General features: G+C 43.3%; 2 long non-coding RNA genes, 1 other non-coding gene and 2 pseudogenes across 3 annotated transcripts; 2 read left to right on the top strand and 3 right to left on the bottom strand.

The window, feature by feature from the left end:
• Positions 1-1342: 1342 nt before the first annotated feature.
• trnal-uaa (transfer RNA leucine (anticodon UAA)) lies at positions 1343-1425 on the top strand. The gene has a single exon. It is a non-coding gene; the product is annotated as a tRNA-Leu (tRNA).
• A 4958-nt stretch (positions 1426-6383) lies between these two features.
• LOC148670761 (uncharacterized) lies at positions 6384-9081 on the bottom strand. The gene is made up of 4 exons (XR_015937170.1): positions 8999-9081; positions 7548-7705; positions 7347-7460; positions 6384-6667 (listed from the first exon to the last, which is right to left on the bottom strand). It is a non-coding gene; the product is annotated as an uncharacterized LOC148670761 (long non-coding RNA).
• A 205-nt stretch (positions 9082-9286) lies between these two features.
• LOC148670760 (uncharacterized) lies at positions 9287-10432 on the top strand. The gene is made up of 3 exons (XR_015937169.1): positions 9287-9347; positions 9484-9570; positions 10041-10432. It is a non-coding gene; the product is annotated as an uncharacterized LOC148670760 (long non-coding RNA).
• A 10951-nt stretch (positions 10433-21383) lies between these two features.
• LOC148670759 (5S ribosomal RNA) lies at positions 21384-21502 on the bottom strand (annotated as a pseudogene).
• A 535-nt stretch (positions 21503-22037) lies between these two features.
• On the bottom strand, positions 22038-22156 carry LOC148670758 (5S ribosomal RNA; annotated as a pseudogene).
• Between the last annotated feature and the right edge of the window lie 3518 nt (positions 22157-25674).

Genomic DNA, 25674 nt, shown 5'->3' with positions numbered 1-25674 from the left:
CTCTTCGAGATTATATACCTTGTATATTGATAACCCTCACAGTAAGGTCTGCCGCTCGTATCCAGGCAGACTAGTATATCTTTGGTGCACAATTTATATTAATAATTGTATCTCGTGTATCGAACCCGTGTGTGTGCGTTGTTAGTTGTTTGACGATTGATTTTCTAAAAGCTACAACGAACAACCTCGTGATTACTGTTACAATTAATAATTGTAAACCCATCAAACCACTACACTATTGAGCCATGAAGAAGACCCACCTGTCCCAGTGTATTACCTGTAGTGTTACTTTCAGAAAATCATAAAAAAATAAAGAAAGAGGCCACAGCCACAGCAAGGTTGTATGAGTTAGGGGCCCTGTCTGGTATGTAAAACATATGGTTTCAGCAGTGTGGCTGTTGTATTTGAATTACTATTGAGCCATGAAAAAGACCCACCTATCCCAGTGTATACCTGTAGTGTTATCTACAGAAAATCATAAAAAATAAAGGTTCCACAACCCAACACAAAGCTGGGAAAAGTCAGAAGACCTGCTCAGTGTGCAAAACACTTACTTGCAGCATTGTGGGTGCTGTGATTTAAATGCTATTGGTTTGTGAACAGAATACCCCTATCCCAGTGCATTGTGCCATATTAAATAAAAGCACAAGAAAAAGAGATTCAGAACGAAAAGCTGTCAGTGTTCTGTGTAAAAAAACGGTTTGAACATCATGGGAGCTGTTTTTAATAAGCTGCTGAGTAAAGAATATTTTAATCTTCCTGCTGTCAGTAGTATTGTCAATATAGTTGACCCTTAACTGAATTAAAACAGGTCGTAAAGGAAGGGTTTCAGAAATCAAACAAAGCTTTATTTCTGTGCTTACAGTCTGGGTAATTGGAGACTGCGCTGTTCTGCTTCCTATGGTCATATACAGGTTTTTCGCACGAAGCCGTATTGAACAGTGTTTCTCGCGTTGTGAACGTCTGTACACAGCGGTCCTCCGGGTTCCAGTAAGTGCGTAATTATGCATTGATGAAAAACCGGAGGTTTAAAAAAAGATAATTAGCCCACTGATGTAAAGTGAGTTTGATGTAAAGGCTGTGGAAATATCCACAAGTCGTGGTCTTTAAAATGCATTTGGTTTGACGGCGTTCTGTGCTTCCATTGGGAAGATATGGACAAAAGAATATTCGTGCTCGGTCAAAAAAATGTCATAAAAACGAAAAAGTAAAGAAAGCATTCACAATGTATTTTATACACAAAGGAAGTATTCTCGCAACTCTAAGAGGTTTTGTGGTTTAATATTTTTTAATTGTTGAATCATATTTAAATGCTAAACAACTGAAGAGCATATCGTTGTAGACCAGGATGGCCGAGTGGTTAAGGCGTTGGACTTAAGATCCAATGGACAAATGTCCACGTGGGTTCAATCCCCACTCCTGGTAGTGTTATAATAAGTTTTAAGTGACAGAACACTTTGATGATTTACACTCTATTTAAATATGAATTTGCTAAATTTCAGTTCAGTTCTCTTCACTCCCACTCCCTGGCATAACTGAGCTCTCACTATCGCATACTGAAGGCTTTACATGCATTAGCTGTGATACAGCTCCCAATAAAGACGGAATCAAACAGTTTGTTCTATTTCTCATGGTGATCCTCTTCTTGATCCAAATGAAATGGATCATTTAATATGATGCCTCGAGAAAAAAAAAGGAGTGAATTTCCGCCTGTAATGATTGATGCCCCATCAAACATTTTGTAACATCCCCGGAAGATTATACAGTAGAATCCTGGTTTGTGGCTTAAATTCAAGGTAAACAAGTCTAAGGAAACGAGTTGGAAACTTGATGTCAAACTGGAATTTAAGTACCCGGAATGTTTCACTACATTGGGCAATATGTGCCAGAGAGGAGCACTTTAAATCCCTTCGATAGCTCAGTTGGTAGTGCGGCTGACTGTATTAGAAATAGTTAGGAATCCTTAAGTCGCTGTTTCGACCCCAGCTCGAAGGAAGGTGCTTTTGTGAACTTTAATCAAATAGTTAAAATAGCGAATCTTTTTCACTCAGACGTTGATCAAAAGCTCAATAAACGATGAAGCAGAGGCTCTTGGTCCGAATTCAGCTAACATCTGGTTGTCTTGTTTTGGCCAAGATCTGATCTTTGAATTAAGGGACTACGCTGTCTGATTTGTAATTCAAAAGTAGATACAAATGTCACTGTTTTCAAAGGATAGGTACTTAATTGGCTTTATGATTTGGTATTGATTTTGTATCATTATATTATTACGTTTGTGCTTTCTGTGTTTTTTATCGTATTGTGAACTTATGTTTTGCGATCCAAAGAGCCTCAGACGCACAGTCTAACAGTAACCAAACCAGAATGGATTCTGCTGGGAGCCGGACTGAGCTCATTCTCACTCCCTGTGCTGAAAACAGAATTATCTCTTCCCCAAACATCGTCTACAGCTGCAAGATATTGCTCTGCGTCCTACTGCTCCAGCAATTCCTTTGACCAAAGACAGATCACTAGTGCGCTTTTAAACTTCTTGCCACTACAGGCTCTTTGATGACTCATGCTGACTGTCCTGTGAATCCAAAAGAAAATGTTAAAGCTGATACATTTTCGATTGTAATTTGCATCTAACTACAACGTCCCTGGAAAAGAGATTTTATTCGTTGCGTGCAATCGCTATCTTTTACTTTACGTATGGTAGTGGAAATAGTTTTAAAAATGTTTTCTAAAGAAGATTGTATTGCCAGGACCTGCCTTTAGCACTCAGTAGCGATTACGCTGTTGATATAGATGGAGAAGAAATGTAAGATGAATTGATGATCTAAGCTAAAATATCCCTAACACGCCTCCTGTAACAGTGTTTGTATTCATAGCAAGTAATATTTTTTTTCAAACCCGAACGTTGCTTTTGCATTAAGTGTTATGTAACCATTAGCGGTTTTGGTAGCTTCTGAAGAGCGCACTTTTCCAAACTGAAGCCTATAAGAACATTATTCAAGATGCACCATGGCCCAGAACGTGCATCGGGACAAGGATTAACATCAATTGAAAGTACTACCAAATAAAAGACTTGACGGAAAAATTGAAAGAGTAGGCAAGTATTAAAAAAACACCATAACTTCGCGGCTTCCAATCTCTTTCCAGGTTCAGGCCATGTAAAATGACATGATTAGTGGAGTCATGCCGCGGTTGTGAGTTCAAGCCTCACCTGGAGCAGCCCGGTTTTCTGTCTTGACAGGTAAGCAGTGTTTTGTGTTATTTGCTAAATGGAGAGAGGATTCTGTGTTAATTGTGCTCCTCCTGGGAGAGGTCAAGATGAGAAGTTCACGAGGCTGGTGGTAAGTATCCTGTCCAGGAATATCGGGGCTGTAGGGGGTGAGATCTATAGATGTAAAACTGCCCATCTGCGTAACATCATGTCCGACTTTAGAGACAGTAACATCAGAGAATGGAAGTTTCAGACCTCGTTTTTGTTACAGGTTCAAGCAAACCTGAAAGTTAGGGAGTGTTTGGTCACTTTTGTATGAAAAAGTGTCTGAAGCCTGTAATTACAATTTGTCCTTTTTTAATTGTGGTTGAAATCCACTCCCATGTACCAAGACCTACAGTATATTCATGTTTGCTTAAATGACTAACGCTATTGGACATTAGCTGGTGTTTTTTGTAACGATTTGCTATTTCATGCAGGAAAGAAAGGAAACCAGACCCAACATTTGCTTTCAGGTGCGGTCTATTTACATAACGGACTTCTATTTCTGAGGAGCCTGATTTAAATCACACAACCCCGGTAGAAGTCGAATCGACAATCTAATAAACCGAAATCAGACGCGTTATCCATTAAACCACTAGTCCGTCACGTAAATGAATTGCACCATGGTGAGTTCAGCGCCACTACTAGTAATACCCCACCCCCATCTTAAATTTCTACGTGAGAAACGTGTTTTCCAAATTTTTATCAGTTTTTAAAAATCATCACTTTTAAGCAGACAAAGCCTTTATGTGTCGCTCTGAATTTCTAATTCATTTATAATTAAAAGAAAATAGCGTTTTGTTCCACAACGGCTTGAAATTATCACATCTTTCACTCTACGTCTCTCTAGTAGTAAAGCAGACCTTGCTAGGTGAGCATTTGCTCCGGTAAATTAGGTCACTTTTCATGTTAACTCACTTCTTCTAAACACAACATTTCCTAGTGCACGTTTTCTCCATGAAAAAAGACATTTTCCCTTACATGATTACTCGTTTTTTTTTCATCAAAGAGTACAGAAAGAAGAAAGAAAGAAAGGAAAAGTGTCGTAAATGAACTCTGTCGCCCGTGGGAGATGTCAAGCGCATTGGACATGAAAAGTGCCCGATAAAAGCCATTTCTGTACGTTTCTCTTAGTGTCGGGGCCCGAATGTAAAGGAGGCAACATGCTCAGCCAGCCGACTCAGCTTACTGAACGCAGGTGTCTCCGAGCGGTGTGTCCAAGGGGCAGTAAAAGAGGAGAATTCTGCCGGCGCCGTGGCTTAGTTGGTTAAAGCACCTGTCTAGTTAACGGGAAATCCTGGCTCCAAATCCCAGCTGTCCATCGCCTGTGTTGCACTAGACACCCTGTAGATAATCAAAAGCATATTGAGCAACTTGGTAATGAAATTGGCGGATAAAAGCCATTTCACATCCTTTCTCAACTTGCTCAGTGAGCAGGCTCACCGCACACCGAACGAAGATATAACAGAGCAGTGTGTCCAACTGGCTGAAAAAGGACAGTGCTTTGCCGGCGCTGTGGCTTAGTTGGTTAAAACGCCTGTCTAGTAAACAGGAGATCCTGGGTTCAAATCCCAGCAGTGCATTACTTCCTGTCTTCGCCCACCGTTTATTGTTACAGACAATATGCTTCTGCATTATGTTTAAATGAAGTTTTCATTTCGCTTTTGGCACAACTTGTTTTTCAAGAAATCCACACATTGCGAAAGATAAAATGCTCATCTTTCTTATCAGTGCAAAAGAATTACTGCCAGCTGGCAAGAAAATGACAACGATTTTTTTTTTTTACTTTAGCCAAAAATCTGTGAATGTAGAAAAAATACAAAAAATGTCAGTTTCTATGGCACACTCAGTCAGGGTGTCCTTCAGTTAAACACAACGTTGGTAGATCAAACGCACCCAGAGACACACTTCGAATTAATCCGATCTAAAGATTACCTTCTCTAAATGTGATTGAGTTTCTTTCCACGTCCTTAGCCATCTTGATGTTTGCAGAGATTTTCAACTTTTGACACCAGTCAAACTACAAGTAAATAGTGGAGTACCTAAGTCAATATCACCGGGAATGTGAATATAAATGTAAACATCAATATTTCTGCTGTCTCCTGAGAAACACAAGTATAGAGTCAAAACACAATAAATAATGCTAAAAAGTTATTCAGTTAACACCCAGATGTGACAAAACACATTTAATACTTACATCCCCTTTAAATATGTATTTCCTTAATATCAGTTCTCTTCCCTCCCCAGGATACCTGCAAATTCACTACAGCATATTAAAAGCTGTGTGTAAGTCTTACATGTGTTCTGAGTAGTATAAAGCGACACCTTTCGTCAAACTTTTGACAGGTACCACGCCCCCTTTTCCAGCCAATGGGAGTCAGCGGTGGTTGGCTGTCCCGCCCCCTTGCCAGCCAATGGCGTGTTGTTATTTGTGCATGTCCCGCCCCCTCAGGAGCCAATGGTGTGTTGTTAAGGGTCGGAACTCCCGCCTTCCCCCCCGGCCAGTCGGTCCGGAGCCTCAGGGTCCCAAAGCCCAAAGGCGGTGCATCCCTCGCTTTAGGTGTGTGAAAGTGTGTATTGGTTTGGAAGGGGACCATGTCTGCAGCGGGGTTGAGTGCGCTCTATTATAAACCTAGGGAATCGGGTAGTTACAGCGGCACGGAGAGTCTGGTGTGAGCCGCGAGATCCCGGGGTGTGAGCGGCGCCAGCCACGGCCGGGTGGCCGAGTGGTTGTCCGGCCAGGCTGCTTATACGCTGCACAAGCCGTGTCTCAAAAGCAGCAGGGTTGTAAGCACACACACACTGACTGCGTAAAGTCTCACGGAAAGAACTCGCAGGACAAACACCATGTGAAATGTGAACCGCTTTATTTCAACAGTAGGTGTTTCAAACACTGAAACAACGCAGCACACACGCGTTACCGGCTCCTGTTTGCATTTAACAATTAAATGTTGGTGCGGACAATTAGTTCGGTACACGTAACCACCACCCCAACATTGCTGAGAAACTTTGAGGCATCTGAAAAAGCATTCATAACCCCCTTCCGCTCCCCATGTCTAAAGCCATGCAAACCACACTGGGCGATCCGATCTAGCAGGGCAAAAACATTTGCCTGCGTACTCAGCGGGATGGTGTTACCACAGATTCTGTGCAAAACACAATGTATTTTGGAATACACACTGTAGGCTTCCCCTACACCCCAGGCTTCCATTTCTGATCTGAAAACATCAGATCTGCAATAATTTCACTCAAGTTCTTGACATACACATCTATCTCTTTAACAAATTTAAGGATATTAGCATTCGACTCTTTGTTTTGCATATCAAGCTTTGTAGAGAGAAGTGTGTAAAGCACTCTTAGTAAGAATTCAGACGTATACATTCGAAATTCTTCATTCTTCGGACGATGGCACACCCGGGTCTGTAAAACAGAATGAAATCTGTATTCATATTTTACATAGATCTTTTTTTTTGCATCTGTAAAAATAAGAATAGTGTTTCTTTTGCAACGCATCAAAAGTCACATCTACTAATTTTTCATCCAGCTGTTCAAGTATGGTGTGTACATGCTCGTATGGGGAGCGGTCCTCAATTATATTTTTCAGCAACCGTTTTATGCACCGCTCAGTGTCATTTCTAATGGTGTACGAACCCAGACACCTGGCGGTGTACAGAACAGTCGATAAAATTCAGGCTAAACTGAGAGACTTATAAATTTCTAAAGCGGCAAACGTCACATCTTCAAACCCATCTGTGTAGCCGACAGACAGGCATGTGTGACCCCGCTGCCCAGGATGGTCAATCAAACAGGCCGGGCAGTCATCAACCAGTACCCCCTTTAAACAGTGTTTGAAGATGCAATAAACTACTGCTTTCACAATCTGGGGCATAACATCGGGCTCATTAGGGACATCGTTAGCTAAACCTGGTTGGGCATCAGCTTTATTAACATTTGGCCGAACACACAAGCATAGACACGAAACATTCAGTTGTGCCGGTAGGCTGAAGATTAACCCGTCCACATCCTCTTTATTCTATTAAAGGAAAAGAAAAGAAAGGCTTAAAAAACTTTTGAGCTAAGGTTTTTCGTTAATATTTACCATTTGTAGCGTGGTATCATCGCTAGCACCCGGCAGTTCTTCAACATCTGGTACCCCAGCTGAACTCACACCCCCGCCGCTGTCACAGGGTGCAGAGGGTGGGGTCGGGTTTTGCTAAAAAGAAGACCAAGAATTAAAATGACATACGCTAAGCACCGATACAACAATTCCACGATCAGAAAAAATATTTTAGCCGCCTACCTCTTCACTTTGTAGAGTAGCAGACCCCGTTGTTTCTCCACACAAAGAAGCCATCTCCGCAGCTCCTAACAAGGGGCGGTGTCTGACAGCGCCAAGGACGCGCTGCGACCCTGTCAGTCCGGAGCGTTTAAGAATATGCGCCAATGGTGTAACCACGCCTACATAACACAAGACATTTTTCAATTGGTTGTGATGCTTTAAAAAGCATCACAACCAATGTTGTGATGACCCCCCCCCCCTTGTTTTATCGAGAGCGAAAAGTATTCACATATCAGTTTATAAGTTTTAAACTTTAAAAGTATTAACACACAACCCAAACACAAATGTTGTGTTTCCCAGAAAATAAATTTTAAACACGCGGGTTTGGTCTTAAAGTTTTTAAAATAATGTAATAAGACACAGTTTATTTTTAATAACACATTCGCGACAGCTTTTTCGAAAGTTTGAGATAAATTTCCACACATCGCAAGCGTAAAAGTCTTTAAGGTATTAATAGGCAACAAATGATGGGGTGTTGTTCTTCATACTTTAACGGATTGGTCTTAAAGTTTTAAAATCACCTAGTAGAGATAATTTGTGATTTTTGGAGACGTGCGGTGTGTGGGGGGCTTAGTTAAAGGCTCTGGAATGCAGAGTGGAGGGTGGGGGTAAAATTGACCCCCTGGGAAAGTTAACAAACACTTTAAATTCGTGTAAAGTTTTCTAATTTACAAGCACCACATGTATTTCACGCAAAAATGTTCATAACAGCGCAGCGCGAAAAAATAAAACCTCAAAACGTCAAGCTTGGTTTGTGAACACGTCCCTATAAAGAACAGATACATTTTCTTATAGCGTTAATAAAAAACATTTTGCTTGATAATATTCTTAGCGGTCTGTTGGTGAATCAAACACAGACACCGTGGCACATTTTCAACACGTTTTAACAGCTATGAAATTTAGACACCGTTGTATGCCTTAAAATAGATATAGATATAGATATAGATATAGATATAGATATAAATATAGATTTTAACATTATATTGGACTAAAACGTTTTCTAAAATGTTTCTTAATTTCTACAGCCCAGTACGTGCACACCCAACAATACCGAAGATTAATGGTTTTATGTAGGGGGGTTTCTTAGAAGAGTTTATCGGTTTGTGTATAAGTACCAGCGGTTTAACAGGCGAAGTTTTGGCTGCATTCCATTTCTTACAGTCTCACGTTATCGCCTAACTCGTCAGAATGGATCACGCCGATCAATTTCAACAGTCTGAAGATATTCTATTTACAGACTTAACATTGCTCGACTTGATAGACGAAGACTCCACGAATTTCAGCGGTATGTATATCCGGCTTTTTGTGAGACAATTACAACGTCATGGTGCATGTCTCATGTTTGCTATAGTTACAAAACGTTGTATAATAGTTGTATACTAGGTAATATTGAATTATTATAATGGAAATACCAGGGAGTTGTTCCGTAATGTGGTCGTGACTGTGTGTATCCATTCATTTCCACTAGCCCCGAAAACCACAGCTGTAAAAAGGCCAGTTATGGCGCAGCCCAACACTGGTGAGTATTTACGACAATGTTTTGAATAACGCTTTACGACCATGTGAGTCTTAAAGACACCGGGGTACATACTCCACACCAAAACTCGTATGTGTCTATTCCACAGACGCGGGCGAAGGGACAAGTCGCTACACATTTAAAAAACCTTGTTTGGGGTTTACAATCCCACCGCAAAAAACATGCAGATGTTCACGTCATACCAGGGGGTGCGGGGCATATTATCAGATCGCCTGAGAGAAGAGGTCGCTATTATATAAAACATTCTTTTAGCATGGCCATTTAAACATGTCTATAATAAAAATCCCCACCGTTTTTCTATTTTTTGGTAATTTGCGGTGTTGAGTTCTTTCAATAATGGTATTTTCCCACTCCGTGCAGACCCCGGACCTTCAAAAAATAAACTGCGATGAGCCAACACGTTAACTGGGTCAACGAGCTCAAAACGTCTGAAACCAACAAGCAAAGGTTAATATAATTTAAGCGTGGTCAAGATGTGTTATGATCCACTTAGGGCAAACGTTACTTCTTTTGTTAGGATGTTAATTCGCTGAAAGATCCTACTTCGCGTAGTTTTCTGTTTGGGAGTGTTAAAAAACCTTATTTTAAAACTGCTTAGCTTTTAAAGTTAAAAGCGACTGGTCTGTGCGAGGGTCTATAGGCCGTTAGCACGCCGCTTGACCCATTAGCGCCACCACCGCCGTCAAGGAAACCGGTGTAACAACATGTCCGGGTAATTTGTTCCATTCACCCACAGCCCTTTGTGTAAGGATGCACCACATGTGTATCGTTTTTATCATAGTTTTCTGATTTTGACAGTTTAGATTTCATTGATTGTTGTGTTGAAAAGTCTTTTATTTTTATCACAGCGTAGTTTTCCAATTTTGAGATGTGGAGCATTGGCGTGGTATTAAAAAGTATTTTATTTTTTCACACAGCAGCTGTATCGACGAGCGGCGAAACAAATGTGGCGGAAACGTCGGACCCTAAGGTGGTGACTGCATTGGAGACAGCTGTCAAGACCCTGACCAAAGCCAGACGTGTCAAGCCTGCGGAGAGAAATCATAACCCACCTAAAGACTTGGTGTTGGATGATGTGCTAGATTCAGTGCGCGGTATTACACAGTCACTATCAACGGCAATCACTAATGAGGTGTCCAAAAAACAAGCTTTAGAGCGTCTAAGAGCGGTTTTAGCCGGTGTACAGACCTTGTTTCCAAAACAGATCCAGGTTTTCACCGCTAACCTCTTGGATATAATTTCTACAGAAGATGCCGCTCTAAGCTCAGGATTTCAGACCATGATGATGATGATATTTCATGCTTCATTGGTGCAAATCCCCGGTGATAAATGACTAAGCATGCAGTCTAAAAAGTGTTTAAAAGACTGACTGCTTGCCACCATCGTTTGTACATAAATAAAAGAATTAAACTGGCAAAAGCATGTTTGTTGCGTCATCAAAGATTCAGAGAGAGGCATCAGATTTCCAAAGGGCCGCCCAAACCACGCAATGAGAATGCAGTGGTAGAAAATAACTTAAGGCCCAAGGGTGTTGCAGCAGAACAGGATGTCGGTAACCGAGAACCGGTTGTACTGAACGATCTGAATCGGGTTGGTGGCGGTGCAGGGGCGAATAGAGACCCCTTAGTTTTCCTGGAGCGTATACGTAGTTATAACAGGGCTTATAATTATTTTAGAGCAACAGAGCACCATGAAGAATTTCATTTTGTTAATCTCCACAGAATAGCCTCGTATGTACAGGCTATAGACACTGTGCATGGTGCAGTCCAGAGAATATTGGATGAACTTTCTCCAAACATCGGGGTGAATGATTTTGTACAGCTGCGTTTGACTGCAGGTGGTTTTAACAAACCCTTGTTCTCACGCAGGAGACAACCCGGAGAATTAAATGCTGCTGATTTTTTAAGCCACATCTCAGACCTCTTACAGAGCAACACAGAGGTTCTCACGATGACAGCCTCCGATTGTTCCGAAGGATCCAGTGCAGACGCAGGCACGTGGGGGGGGGGAGCGGGGAGCAGGTGAAGATGGTATAAATAGCAGTGCGCACCGCACGGTGAGTGTGAGCAGGTGGTTTAACTCGTGCGGCGGCGTTTGTAATTAATCACCCGCTGCTGGGGCTGATTAGCTCACTTACGAGTTGGTCTTGACTGCCTGGTGGTCGTGACACCGATTAGTGGTAACGATAGTTAGGAATATGCAGGGGGGTGCCCGCCGAAGATTTAAATTCGTTCTGTACAGCCGGGTAATTGCTCAGAAAAAAGCACACCTTATCAACTTACAGTACACGGGCGGTAATCTGTGTTTCGCCGGGTGTGTGTACGGTTTGTTAAATGAAGGTTGTACCGATGGGGAAATGTTACAGGGCGCTAAACGAATGCACAAAGAGTTGGGTTTTCCAGAGAATCGGAAAATTAGTTTGTCAGACATTACCGCTTTTGCAAAACATTTAAAGGTGGTCATTAAAATTTTGTATCACGACCAGGGTGATTGGAAATATTTTACAACGGGGCCCACACCACCAAATTTCTAAAATACTTTTTGTTCTACTGCATGAACAGCATTTTTATGGGGTTTTAAATATTAAAGCTTTTGTGGGGTCGGCGTATTTTTGCACAAACTGCCATGTGGCGTATAGCCACAAGAACGCACACGCCTGTGTTAAAGCTTGTAAAACCTGTTTAGATCCCCAGTGTTGCAAAATTGATGCAGAAATTCAGAATTGCCCGGCCTGTAAGGTCTTTTGTCTTAGCTCTCAGTGTTTGGCGAGACACTTTCGAAATGCATCGTCAGGTGTTAGTAAGTGTGAGCGCAGGGTCTTTTGTGAGAAATGTGAGGTTTATAACCTCTCTAGTCACAAATGTAAAGAAACTGTGCTCGCGTTGTAACAACGTGATCGACACCCCAGACACACATTTGTGCTACATACCGCCTTTGGACAACCCCAACATTTCAAACAATTACATTTTTTTCGACTTTGAATGCATGCAAGAAACGGGGACACACATACCAAATTACGTCCACGCCCTTCATATTGACAATAAACGAAGCTGGGAATTTTATGGTGAAACTTGCCTAAAGGATTTTGTGTGTAAATTTATCGATAGACGTTTCAAAAACCATACGTTCATATCGCACAATGGCAAGGGATATGACAATTACCTAGTGATCAGACAGTTGTTAGCTGAAATGATGGACGTTGAACTAATTAATCAGGGTGGTAAGATAATGTGTATGACCGTAAAAGCTCTGAACATCAGATTTATCGATTCTCTGAACTTTCTACCTATGAAATTAAGCAAACTGCAAGCAGCTATGGGGTTCCCCGGGGCTAAGGGTCATTTTCCACACTTGATGAACATTTCAGAAAACCAAAATTATGTCGGCCCGATGCTGCCGCCAGAACTTTTTGGCGCTAACTACATGCTGCCGAGCGAGAAAGCTGAGTTTTTGGTTTGGTATGAAGAATGCAAGGGAAGTGTGTTTAACTTACAGAGAGAGGTGAAACGCTACTGCCAGCTGGATGTGGCAATTCTAAGAGAAGGCTGTGTCAGGTTCCAGGACGAGGTCATGACTATGACTATGACTATGACCAGACAGACACGCGTGACTGAGTCAGGGGCCGTCTGCGTCGTGTGCATCGACCCCTTTCAGTTTGTGACCATCGCTAGTTTCTGCATGGCCATGTTCAGACTTATGTTTTTACAGGAAGAAACGATAGCGTTGCTACCCCATGACAATTACCACCGCCAGCAAAAATGATTTTCTACACCCAGCATTCAGTGGCTTATGCACATCGATCACACAGAGCACGTTAAAATCCAACACGCGTTAACCACACCCGGTGAGTTCAAGGTAGGGCCATATTTTCTGGATGGTTATGCCGTAAATGACGGAGTGCAGACAGCCTTTGAGTTCAACGGTTGCTTTTTTCACGGTTGTAGCGTTTGAAATTGTGAAAACGATTTTAATCCTCTGACAAACACTACTTTTGGTTAGTTGTACAGAAAGACGATGGTGAAAATTAATTTTCTCAAAATGAGAGGTTTTAACGTGCGTGTTTTGTGGGAGCACGAGTTCAGAGACATGCTTGTTGAAAATGGTTATGCCTCTGCAACCTCGCGATTCGCTTTTTAGGGGGAGAACAAATGCTATTTGTTTACATTACATTGCACAACCCGGTGAAAAAATTCATTACTATGATTTCACCAGTCTGTATCCGTTTGTGAAAAAGCTTAAAAAATACCTACTAGGGCACCCCCCGAATAATTTATAACAACTTTGGAGATTTAAAACAGTATTTCGGTTTTGCGAAGGTGAAAGTTTACCCACCCAGACATTTGTACTTTCCAGTTCTTCTAACCAAAATTGACAAAAAACTGTTTTTCACACTGTGTCGTACATGTGCTGAAACAAAACAGACCACCCCCTGTGAGCACGGTGATGAAGATCGCGCCTTGACTGGTGTCTGGTGCACCCCTGAATTACAGATGGCCTTAGATCTGGGGTATTGAGTGTGTAAAATTTACAAAATTTGGCATTTCGAAAAGACCTCACACGATCTTTTTACCGACTACATCAAACTGCATCTGAAAGGGAAACAGGAAGCTTTGGGGTTTCCAGAGGGGTGTACAGATGTCGCGAAACAACAAAGATATATCAGCGAATATTATGAAAAAGAGGGTGTCCGGCTGGACCCCGTCAACATTAAAAAGAATCCGGCCAAAAGACAGCTTTCAAAAATTGCCTTGAACAGTTTGTGGGGGAAGTATGGACAAAGAGACAATGTACCACAGACCACCATTGTGAGAAACCCCGATTAATTGTTTAGGTACTTATTTACGCCATATCATGAGGTGTCAGCCTGCGAGTTTATCAATGAAAACACAGCCTGTGTTACGTGGAAACACTAAACACCACTATACAGGCCATTCAAACACTAACATTTTCATCGCTAGCTTTACAACCGCCTATGCCCGCTTGGAGTTATACAATCTGCTAAATGCTTTGCAAGGCCGCTGTCTGTACCACGACACAGATTCCGTTATCTTTGTGAGCCGGGAGGGTGAGTGGAATCCGGAACTGGGTGACTACTTGGGTGAGCTGACCAGCGAAATCGCTGCTGGACAACACATCACCGAGTTTGTATCAACAGGACCCAAGTCGTACGGTTACAAACTGTCTGGAGGGAAAGCCTGTTTAAAGGTAAAAGGCATTACGCTCAATGTGAACAATTGTGAAAAAGTTAACTTTAAGAGTCTGCGGGACTTGGTTTTTGACTATGGCGTTAACCCTTATGCAGAGTGCCGGGAATTTAAACACATTTCTATTCAACAGCCGATGATCGTGCGTGTTAAAAAGGATTGGCGCATTGAGACCCAGACCTTAAAGAAAACCCAGAAGGTGGTGTACGACAAGCGGGTGCTGCAAGAAAATTTGACATCGTTGCCCTACGGATATTAACACGATGGATGTCAGGTTAAAACACCCTTTTTCATGCATTTTGTCCGGACCCTCGAATTGCGGTAAAAGTTATTTTATAAAACAGCTCTTGGAGAACGGTGATACCGTTATGACTCTTAAACCCGAAAACACAGTCTGGTGTTACAGCTGCTGGCAACCTCTATACGCTGAGTTGCTTGTGAAATTTCCATACATTCAGTTTATAGAAGGACTACCGACGTCGTTTTCCGACGACCAGCTACTGCCGCCGGGTAGAGTAAATTTGTTGATTTGATGGAGTCTGCGTGTGAAAATAATGAGATAGAAAAAGCTTTTACCAAATACGTACACCACCGAAACCTCAGCATCATGTATATCGTCCAAAATGTGTTTTGTCAAGGCTGGAAAAGTAGAACCATCGCGTTAAATACAAAGTACATGGTGCTGTTTAAAAACCCTAGAGATAAACTACAGATTACAACCCTGTCCCGGCAGATGTACCCCGGTAAAGCCAAATTTTTTTTGGAAGCGTTCGATGACGCTACTAAAAAACCTTTCGGTTACTTGTTGGTGGATTTAAATGCCGACACCCCAGATGACTATCGCTTGCGAACAGGTCTTTTCCCCCCAGATGTACCCACGGCTTATGTATTTAAAAAATCTAAAAGTCGGTGATCTCACAACCACAGACTCAGTCGAAAAAACACGTTCGGGGCGTCATCATGTCTTCACGCGTTCGGAGAAACCTGACTCTCTTACATTTTCTGGTAAAAGCCGCCCCCAAGCAGTGGAAAGCTATTCTCTGCAGGGCTACAAATGATCTTGTACAGGCCATAGCTGAAATCGCCTTGAATACCTTGAAAGGGAACATACCGTTATCTGCTAAGCAGTTTGGGACCCTGAAGAGAAAGCGTAAGCTTATAAAGACTTTGAGTCGAAAGGGTCTTTCTCTTAAAAGAAAGAGACTCTTGGTGAACCAGTCCGGCGGTTTTATCGGGACCCTGTTGAGTATTGCAGTACCATTGATTACGGGGCTTCTACAACGTCAATATTGGAGCACGCTGAAAAAATGCACCTGGTACCTCAGAAACAGCTCGATCGACTCCGAGAGCGGTCTGGGTTCGAAAAAATAACAACCCGTCGGTTGGATGATGAAATGCGAGACATTCTTCAGAACTCGCATCTGGCCGAATATGAAAAAGTGAAATTGTACAGTCAGGTGTTACAACGGTATTTGACATTAGTACGCCAGGAGACTTCCGAAAAGGGGACTTTAACTGTTGTACTACCGGAAAATGCACCCGCCGAGCTATCACTCACGTTAGCACAACCGCCGACATCGAGCGACAGTGACTTTGGGTATATTTTGGACAGAGTGTCTCAGCGGTTCCGGAGAAATGCCAAGATATTGTTAAAGACCATGGCCCGCAATGAACCATTAATAGCCTGGAATGAAAAAGGGGGAATTTGTGTACAAGGGGGCACCCGTTGAGGGCTCTCACATGATTGGTCTTGTCAGGGCTGTCACGCAGCAGCAAGCAGTTGCGGTCGGTAAGAAGCCAAAAGGTTGGGATGTGTTCATGGAGGCTATGGCAGAAACCAACGTGCCGGGCACCTTGCTAGCCAACGCTGGTAACCGAGAGCTACTTGAAAAACTCAAGGCTGACCCGCTGGGGTGTGCAGCGTCAGTCAAAACTTTAAAACAACCAGTAGAGTTGTCGACGGTCGACCCGGTCTCTAAGATAACCGCTGAAAGGAGACGATCATTAATACCTAGACCCACATGGTTGTCTTTGTAACATTTTTTCTCTGGGTATGTGTGTTTGTGATAAATGACTTGAAATGTATATTAAAAAGCGTGAGCAATATAGTTAAAAATGTTTGTAAGAAAATGGCTTGGATGTAACATGTATTAAAAAAAGCTTGAGCGCTATAACAGCGAATGTATAATAAAAATATTGTATTGATTTTAATTCATGTTTTGTGTTCTTTTTAAATAATAACCACACAGACATCGAAATGGTTCGATTTCATTTTTATTTTAGACGGTCGATTAACATTTATGACGTTTTAAATTGTCGTAAACACCCGCATAATTGAACATTCGTATTTTCAAATGGCTTAAAAGGGTATCGGGGTCTCCGTCTCACACGGCGTCGGTTTTTCAGAAACATTTCCACCATGCGGTCATTCTGGATTGCTTTCGTAGAATAAAGTTCTAAAATGTTTCTAAAAGATAAACCTTTACATCTATGGTATAGAAAAAAGACGCGATGTAGACCGCAGGTCACCGCAAAAGAATCTTGCAATTGTCTGTTGTTGTAAAATATGGAATTAGCATTTCTGTTTAAGAAATCAATAATGTTCTTGGGAAAGAAAAGGCTTCGGGTGAAAATCCGTAGGAGTCGAAAAATTCTGCGCCCTCGTCGTCGGGTAAGTAAATAGCCAGCCAGTGTTCACCGGGGCGGTCGTGTGGGTGAGTATTAACTATTAAACTCAGAGTGGCCACGCCAGGCTCTCGCGTGGTAGGGCATCACTGGGGAACACGCCTAGAAAACTGTCTCGGGTGTAGCGGTCTCGGGTTAGAATGTCTTCCAGCTGTTTGGTGTTCATCTTTATGTGCAGGTTGTGTGGCCTCCAGTGCTTTTTAGCTGAAGTCATAAATGACTTGACGTCTCATATCTAGCTCTATCACGTTGTCGAACAGCATGTACACAACCATGTTAACTGTAGTGGGTAGCGGTAGCGCGAAGCGTATTTCAGCTCTCAGATTACCCGTTTTGATAAGTGAATAATGTCCTGTGCACTCGTCGTCGGGGCTGAGGTTGAAAGCGAACAATGTGTAACCGCGCGCGTACTCCTCGCGGTCCACCAGAAGTGGTTTGTCTTTCAGAGGCTTCCCGGCTGTTTCCACCAGATTAAAATATTCACGGACGCAATGTCCATTCTGGAAGTCTGGTTGAAGCGGTTTAGTGGGGATTTGTTCACCGTCCGCGTAGAGAGCCAGAAAGTTAACGTTGTAGTGTTTAAAATTGAAGGGGTTTTGGGTAAAACTGCCGCTGAATGCCGCGTTGTCCACAAACCCCAAAATGACCACTTTGGGTAATTGTCCGAGAAAGAGGTTTTCTTGGTTACACACACGGCTCCCGGCAGGCAGGCTGAAGACTTTCATCTGTACGCGGTCTATGGGGTATTTAGCGTTGGCCGTCAGGAGTGCTTCGGCATGTCCCAGTCTGACCCCGGGTGACACTCTGACTCTTTTCACAAACAAAGATGCAGAGAGTACGCTCAGTTTGTGTTCTCTGGCGTTGTTCATTAAGCAGAAAGCATCTCTGTTTCGTGTGAGTTTTATTTTCAGGTCTACGCCATTCAGTAGTAGTTTGTCCTGAAAAAACAGGTCGGCGTGAATGTGATCCAGGAGCTCCAGTTTTCGGCTTTGCGTCGTGTATGATGCTCTTTTTCGGAACCCCTGATTGGGACCATCCAAAATTGTGGACTCGTGTTCCCCGGCTGTGTCTTTGTAAAAGAGCCCTGTTGAATACTGCGCCTTCAGCGTCTCTTCACTGTAGTTCAGGACCGACTCTATAAAGGCTCTGTAAGGATAGCAGTTGTTAGTCTGGCTGATCAATCGGTCTCCTACGGTGATGTCAACCTGGCTGAAGATGGCTGCGATGGGGTACTTCACCAGGCTCACACGGGCTGCCGCATCAATGTCCCGACCGTCTTCTTCCATTATTTTACAGGTCAAATAGAGCAGCGTGTTGTTTAAATCTAAATAATCTTCTCCGTTGCCTGCGACGTAGAACTCCAGAGGTGCGTTTTCCGTTAGGGCTGTGAGGGGTGGAACTTCTATGTACAAGCTTTTCTTGACGCTTGTTTGGGTAGGTGCTGATTTAAATATGTCCAGCTCCGACTTGGCGCATTCTGCAGACCCGCCATGAACAAAAGCCATGTTTAAAATATGTCTTGTTTCGTGTCTCGTTGATTGCGGTGTGTCACGCTCTTCTTGGTCGACCTGAAGCTTTTATGAGTTGCCTGTCTGCGCTTAGCCGTTCTTTTATCAGGTTTCGGAGGCCCCCGACGGTGAGATGATGACGTCTGTCTTTTTCTCTTGACAACCCTGCGGATGTATGCTAGACCCGAACCTTCCTGCTGATGTGCAGCCACCTTAGACATGACCGCGCTTGTATCGTTGCCAACCACGTCTTTGGCGATGTTTTTAGCTGCCGATGCCATGTGCGGCTTAGCTATTTCTAACCCGCGTTTCAGAAAAGGCACAGCTTTTCTAAATAGCGCTCTGAAAATACCCCCGATACCAGCACCGTACTGAACCGGTAGCCCTGAAAATCCTGGTAATCCATAACCAGCCTGTTGTTTGTAGTAGTGCGTATACAGAGAAGGATCCCCGTAGCTCTTGATGACCGTCATCCTTTTAGATGTTTGTCGCTTTCACAGGTCTGAAATGCAGCTTGATGATGACCTTTCCAAATGCAAATTACACGTTTTCGTTTTGATCTGTCTTTATTTCAATAGTGATGTTGTTAAAATGGTCGATGCTCACCGGCACGTAATGGGGTTTGTCGTACAATACTGTGACGAATTCACCATCCATGCCTCTGAAGGGCACACAACGCAAAAGCGGTGCGTAGACGTCACCTATTAACTGGTGTTCTATGATATCGGTGTATATATACATGGTGTTAAAACCGCCAGTCATATCGACGGGGTGCGGTGATTTTACACCCGTGACACCCGAATTGAAACCCAACATCCGCGCTAGGCGGTTACGCACCTGCATAACAAACCGTTTATCACTAACAATCCTTACCGACCGGCTAATGGGGTTGTATTTAAGACTTACAGCCGTTAACTTGGATTTTTCAGCAGCCCGTTTCATTTCATGCAAGAGCTGCTCGATGTTGCCGTAGTACCCTCTCGGTAAGGTACGGGTCCAGATAGTCTTGAGCTCCTCGCTGACGAACAGAAAAACTTCATCTTCATCAAAAGTGTTTAGTGTATGCGGATAGTGCAGCTCGACCAGGCCCACTTCCCAGCCCCCGTCCAGGTCAATCGCCTTTGCCAGATGCTCTGTGAAGCACGTGTTTGTGTTCTTTGGAAACATCTTTGAGGATGAATTACTAGCCAGCGTCACATAGAAACCATTGGGGTTCATTTTTCACCACCTCTATATGTCTCGGACCTCAGAAGCCTTCACCCAACTATTGAATTTATCGCTCCAGCCGCGCCACTTTACCAAAAGCTGTTAGTTTTTGCCACAAAAACAAAATGGCTGCTAAAATTGTTTGGATGCGGTAGACGTTCTCAACATCTGGGTTTATCTTCTGTAGCTCTTCGGCATAGAAGGAACCCTTAATATCGTCGCCTGCGTAGTCCTGCAGTTTGTAATAGGGTCTCAGAGCCGCGGACCGCTCTTTGACAATGAAAATTTCATCTGTGAAGGTCTGTTCATATCCCTTCTCAAACACTCCCCTTATTTTGGAAACCCGCACGCGATCACCCACATTAAATGAAAACTTTGACGGTTTTCTCTTAAAGTGCTCGTCATAGAACGTTCTCCACACCTCAAGGGAGTTGTCGGGCGTAACAGAAGCCAGGGTTCGTTTAATAGTCGTGTGGTAACTATGGTTATAAGAGTAAATAAGATCTGAAAGGACGTCGACATATCGAAAGGTGTTTTTGTGTGTCAGGTACCTCCACATTTTTGTTTTAATAGTTCTGTTAAACCTCTCGACCACACTAGCCTTCACATCGCTGGCCGTAACGAAATGTTCAATATTCTCACGTTTGAGAAAATTTTGGAAGGTCCTGTTAAGAAATTCTTTACCCACGTCCATTTGTAGCTTTTTAGGAGCACGCCCCTCTTGCAGTATATTTCGGAAGGCGTCTGTCACGGCCCCACCAGTCTTGGTTTTCAGCGGCACGGCCCAAGCATATTTAGACTGCATGTCTATACACATTAAGATGTAACAGAAACCGTCGTTGAACTCGTGGTGTTCTCTCATGTCCACCAAGTCGGCCTGCCACTGCCAGTCCATTTCGGACACCAGCGTCCTGTTTCTCTTAAAACGTACGCGCGCCGGCTTGTGCAGCGTATAAGCAGCCTGGCCGGACAACCACTCGACCACCCGGCCGCGGCTGGCGCCGCTCACACCCCGGGATCTCGCGGCCCGCAACAGACTCCCCGCGCCGCAGTAACTGCCCGATTTCCTAGCTTTATAATAGAGCGCACTCAACCCCGCGGCAGACATGGCTCCCTTCCAAACCAATACACACTTGCACACACCTAAAGCGAGGGATGCGCCGACTTGGGGCTTTGGGACCCTGAGGCGCCGGGGCGACCGGCCGGTGGGGGTTCCGACCCACACCATTGGCTCCTGAGGGGGCAGGACATGCACAAATAACAACACGCCATTGGATGGCTGGGGGGCGGGACAACCAAACACTGCGGACGACCATTGGCTGGAAAAGGGGGCGTGGTACCTGTCAAAAGTTTGACGAAAGGTGTCGCTTTATACTGCTAACGATCTCAATACAATTCTGAAAAATGCGACTCCCCAAACGCCAGCCGAACAAGTCTCCACAGCCGAAGCGCTGTGTCTCTTTTCAGCTGGCGATAAACCTTTCCTCGATCCTTTGCGGACTTGTAAAACTGTTCATGATCAGAATAAAAAACGCTCACGCTAATACACAAGCACCCGTGTCTCGCCAAAGCTGACAAATACACAGACGGAAAAGCCGCACTGCACGTGTGAACAGGGGAATGAGCGAGCGGGGATAGGGCGCCTCCTGCGCTTAAAAGCTTACAGCACCTGGTATTCCCAGGCGGTCTCCCATCCAAGTACTAACCAGGCCCATCCCTGTTTAGCTTCCGAGATCAGACGAGATCAGGCGTGCTCAAGGGGGTGTGGCCATAAGTGAGAGCAAGGCTCGCTAGCACCCTTCTTATTGAGAGGACAGCTCCGTCACCTCTTTTACGACGCTGCTTTTTTCCCTTGCGTTTTTCTCTTCTTCCCACGTTCTCTCTCTTCACTGCCTTCGTCCACGCTCTATTTCACTTCAGCCTTTCACTCTTGCTTCCTTCCAATGAGGACGGAGCTGCGGGAGAAAGGGCGCTATAGAGGATCGCTGTGGAGAGCTGCTGCTGTGCTTTGACATCTGAGCTCTGTGGAAAACGATCTCAATACAATTCTGAAAACCGCGACTCCCCGAACGCCAGCCGAACAAGTCTCCACAGCCGAAGCGCTGTGTCTCTTTTCAGCTGGCAATAAACCTTTCCTCGATCCTTTGCGACTTGTAAAACTGTTCATGATCAGAATAAAAAACGCTCACGCTAATACACAAGCACCCGTGTCTCGCCAAAGCTGACAAATAAACAGACGGAAAAGCCGCACTGCACGTGTGAACAGGGGAATGAGCGAGCGAGCGGGGATAGGGCGCCTCCTGCGCTTAAAAGCTTACAGTACCTGGTACTCCCAGGCAGTTTCCCATCCAAGTACTAACCAGGCCCATCCCTGTTTAGCTTCCGAGATCAGACGAGATCAGGCGTGCTCAAGGGGGTGTGGCCGTAAGTGAGAGCAAGGCTCGCTGGCACCCTTCTTATAGTAGGCTGGGCAAACGATTTTTAAATTTTAAAAAAAATAAATAAAAAATGAGATATAATGATGTGTTCCTGCTTAACTTAGACATTGCACGACTTTAAAACATATAAAAACAGGTTTAGAGAGTTAAAAACCACTTTATATGCGCGAAAAATGGGTGATTTTTCTTCCTCGTGATCAGCTCAGAATCTTTGTGTACGCTGTAAGGTTTTTACTTCTTAATTAAACGTTTAAAATACACGAATTTCATAAAGACAACACACGTTTCGAAAAGAAAAAATCCCATTCTTTTCTCTTCCTGTTGTGTGAAAGTGATCAGCAGGTCTTTTTTTCCCAATCGGAGGCTCTGAAAATAGCGTACCGCCCACTGCGCTCCGTCAGAGAGGGGCGCGGCACCGAAAGAAGGAGGAGGTGTGGAGCGCACCAGTACAAAACGAACGTTCTCCTGCCTGGAGTGCTTATGGCAGCAATCGCGTCTGCATTTATAACTTAGTTTTTAAAATAATCAAGCAATATGAAGCATCTCTTTTTACTTTTAAGTCACTTAATTATCATTAAGCACAGCTTTCTCACCACTTAGACTACTTTTTGATACCATCCTTAGACAAAGCAGAAACTTCTTGTTCTGTCTAATGACATTACAAGTGGAAAGATTACAGATTTTAAACGTCTTTAATTTTGTTACGTTATACATTTTAGAAACATTTCATCCATACAAACACCACAAAACTATTCTCGATTGTATTTCTGAATGGTATGTTACACTTAGTTCACTGTGTTAAATACATCTAATTAAGAACGTTAGGTGTTAGCATAAACTATTAGCAATCAATATTAAATTTAGCACTGTAATAAGTTGTTGCACTAAAGAAAAAATAGGGTTAAATATAATTCAAAATATTTTGCTAACAATGTTAACTGTTTATAAATAATAAATTGTATTAACTAAAGAGTAGGATGGCACAGTTGTTAGTATGCTTTTTGTTTTGTTTCTTTTTCATAAATACAACAGTAGTACCTGATGTCTCAGTGGCTTTCAAAATTTAATTATGCATGCAAACCTGTGAACTAGAAAGATAACTAAGATGTCCATCCATTTATAATGGTGGCAAAGTGGTTAGCATTGCTATCTTGGAGCACTGGGGTCCTAGGTTCAATTCCTGCCATCCTGTGTGTATGGGGTTTGCATGTTCTCTCTGGGTTACATGGTTTTTCTCCATATGTGTGATATGACTCCCTCTCGCACTCCAAAACATACTGGTAAGTTAATTGGTTAATGGGAAAACTGGCCCTGGTGTGTGTGTTTGTATCTGTCTGTCCTGTGATGGACTGGCACTATGTCCAGGGTGTATTCTGCCTTGTGTCCGTTGCTTACTGGGATAGGCTCCAAATCCTCTGTACTGGATAAAGAGATTAGAAACGGATGGAAGTAAAGGCACTGTGTGGATGGAACTATACACAGTGTTTGAAACCCACTATGAAATGGCAGCATCTCACTGAGAATAAAATATTTTATAGTGCTGGCTTAAGGAAACAGCCTTTCCAACTCTGTTGCACATCAGTATCCATACCCAATTATTTAAACAAATTGCCTCTAATTATAAACATCTTAATATGTTGGATCTGTGGATCCGCATCAGCTATGTTTGCCCATTCCTTCAATTCATGTGCATCCAACACACAGTTCAATGCTAGTGTAGTGTGCTCTCTGAAGGCACCAGTTCTGTAGGATTTGGGCAGTTACTGGGACAATTATTAAGTGTAGCAGTAAATCACAAAATTGATTCTTTTGATGGCTTTAGAATCCAACCATGCGATATAACTCAAACAACGCACACACAGATAGGTACTAATACATGAGGATACATTTATTAATACATAGAATATGCATGTAAACCTAACAGATCTTATCGAGAGGGTTATCAGAATACAAAAGGTATATATTCAGTCAGTTACGAAGTGTTACATATATCAAGAGGACATACGTTCAGTATATCATTCATTTAGACCGTTTCGTAAATGAACTTGGTTATAACTTCTAGATTAGATACTCAAAACAAGTACATAACTCTTAGGAATTAAATTGATATCAACTGGTTGGGATAACAATTTAATTCTCGAGCTGTAATGCAGTGAAGTTGAATACTCATCCAATCTCTGGGGATTCAGATCTCCTGCGGGCACAAAGAAACAGTTTCAGGATGTTGCAGTCCAATTCGCGCTCTCTGGCTGTGTGCCAGGCTGTGCTGTGCGGCTTGTGACGGTGCGCTGCTGATGCTCACTGACCGGCTAGTTAGTGTTGGCTTTAACTAGCACAGTTTGCGCACAGGAGAAAAGATGACTGTGGGTCCCAGCAAGTCAGGAAGAGGACCGGTTCGTTACTGATGAAGAGCTAGTTCTGAATAGTGATTCAGCTGTCCACATTTCCGACCTGTTCACGAGGCTTGCTGCTGGTGCTAACCTCGGGTGGATCCTCTGGTTACTCTCTGGCAACCTCCGCTCTAGACTCTTCGAACAAAGGAAAGTTCTGGCACTCGGACACACTGGCTGTTCCGTGGTTGTCCGGGCTGAGTCTCAGGATGGTCAGGAGGCGCGCTGCGAGAATGACCTGCCCTTGGGAGCCTTCTGCTCCTGGGCCATCCTGCCCTGGAATTCTCCTTTGAATTCCCTTTAGAAAAGTCCACAGAATTCTCCACTGAATCTCTTCTGAATCTCCCAGGCTCTCTGTGTTGCCTGTTTTTACCTGGAGGAACTTCAGCTCGTTGATTGGCTGAAAGTTCTATGGGCACCAGAGTCCCACGTGGGTTACTCGGCCCTACCAGTCCCTGATTGGTTGATCAAGGTGAGATATGAGTCACTTACTCCTGACACTTAGGAATGCAGTCCAGATGTCCATCTGGCACTCCCTAGACAGATAGGCGCCAATGGATGACCATTGATCATGATAGCCAGGCTTAGCTAAGTGCATCCCCACTTGGGAGCTGTCCCTTATCAAAAGAAAACATCTTAAATCAGCCTGCATGAATAGCTTCTCTGTGGCTGCACCACAGAGATGAAGAGAGAGATGGGGCCTCATTTAGGAAAGCACAGCAACACTTAATTCTGTCTTATTAACAAGCATTGCCGTACACCCCCTTCCTGATTTCTTATTTTTTTGCATGTTTGTCACACTGAAATGTTTCAGATCATCAAACAAATTGAAATATTAGACAAAGATAACACAAGTAAACACAAAATGCAGTTTTTAAATGAAGGTTTTTATTATTAAGGGAAAAAAATCAAAACCTACATGGCCCTGTGTGAAAAAGTGATTGCCCCCCTGTTAAAACATAAATCAACCGTGGTTTATCACATCTTTGGAAAGTTCAATTTTTCTAGCCACACCCAGGCCTGATTTCTGTCACACCTGTTCTCAATCAAGAAATCGCTTAAATAGGACCTGCCTGACAAAGTGAATTAGACCAAAAGATCCTCAAAAGCTAGACATCAT

Source organism: Lepisosteus platostomus, chromosome 5, assembly GCF_059453375.1.
Source record: "Lepisosteus platostomus isolate fLepPlt1 chromosome 5, fLepPlt1.hap1, whole genome shotgun sequence".
NCBI classification, from domain to species: Eukaryota; Metazoa; Chordata; class Actinopteri; order Semionotiformes; family Lepisosteidae; genus Lepisosteus; species Lepisosteus platostomus.
The sequence above is the reverse complement of the archived record's forward strand: the minus strand, read 5'-3'. Positions and strand labels throughout refer to the sequence as shown.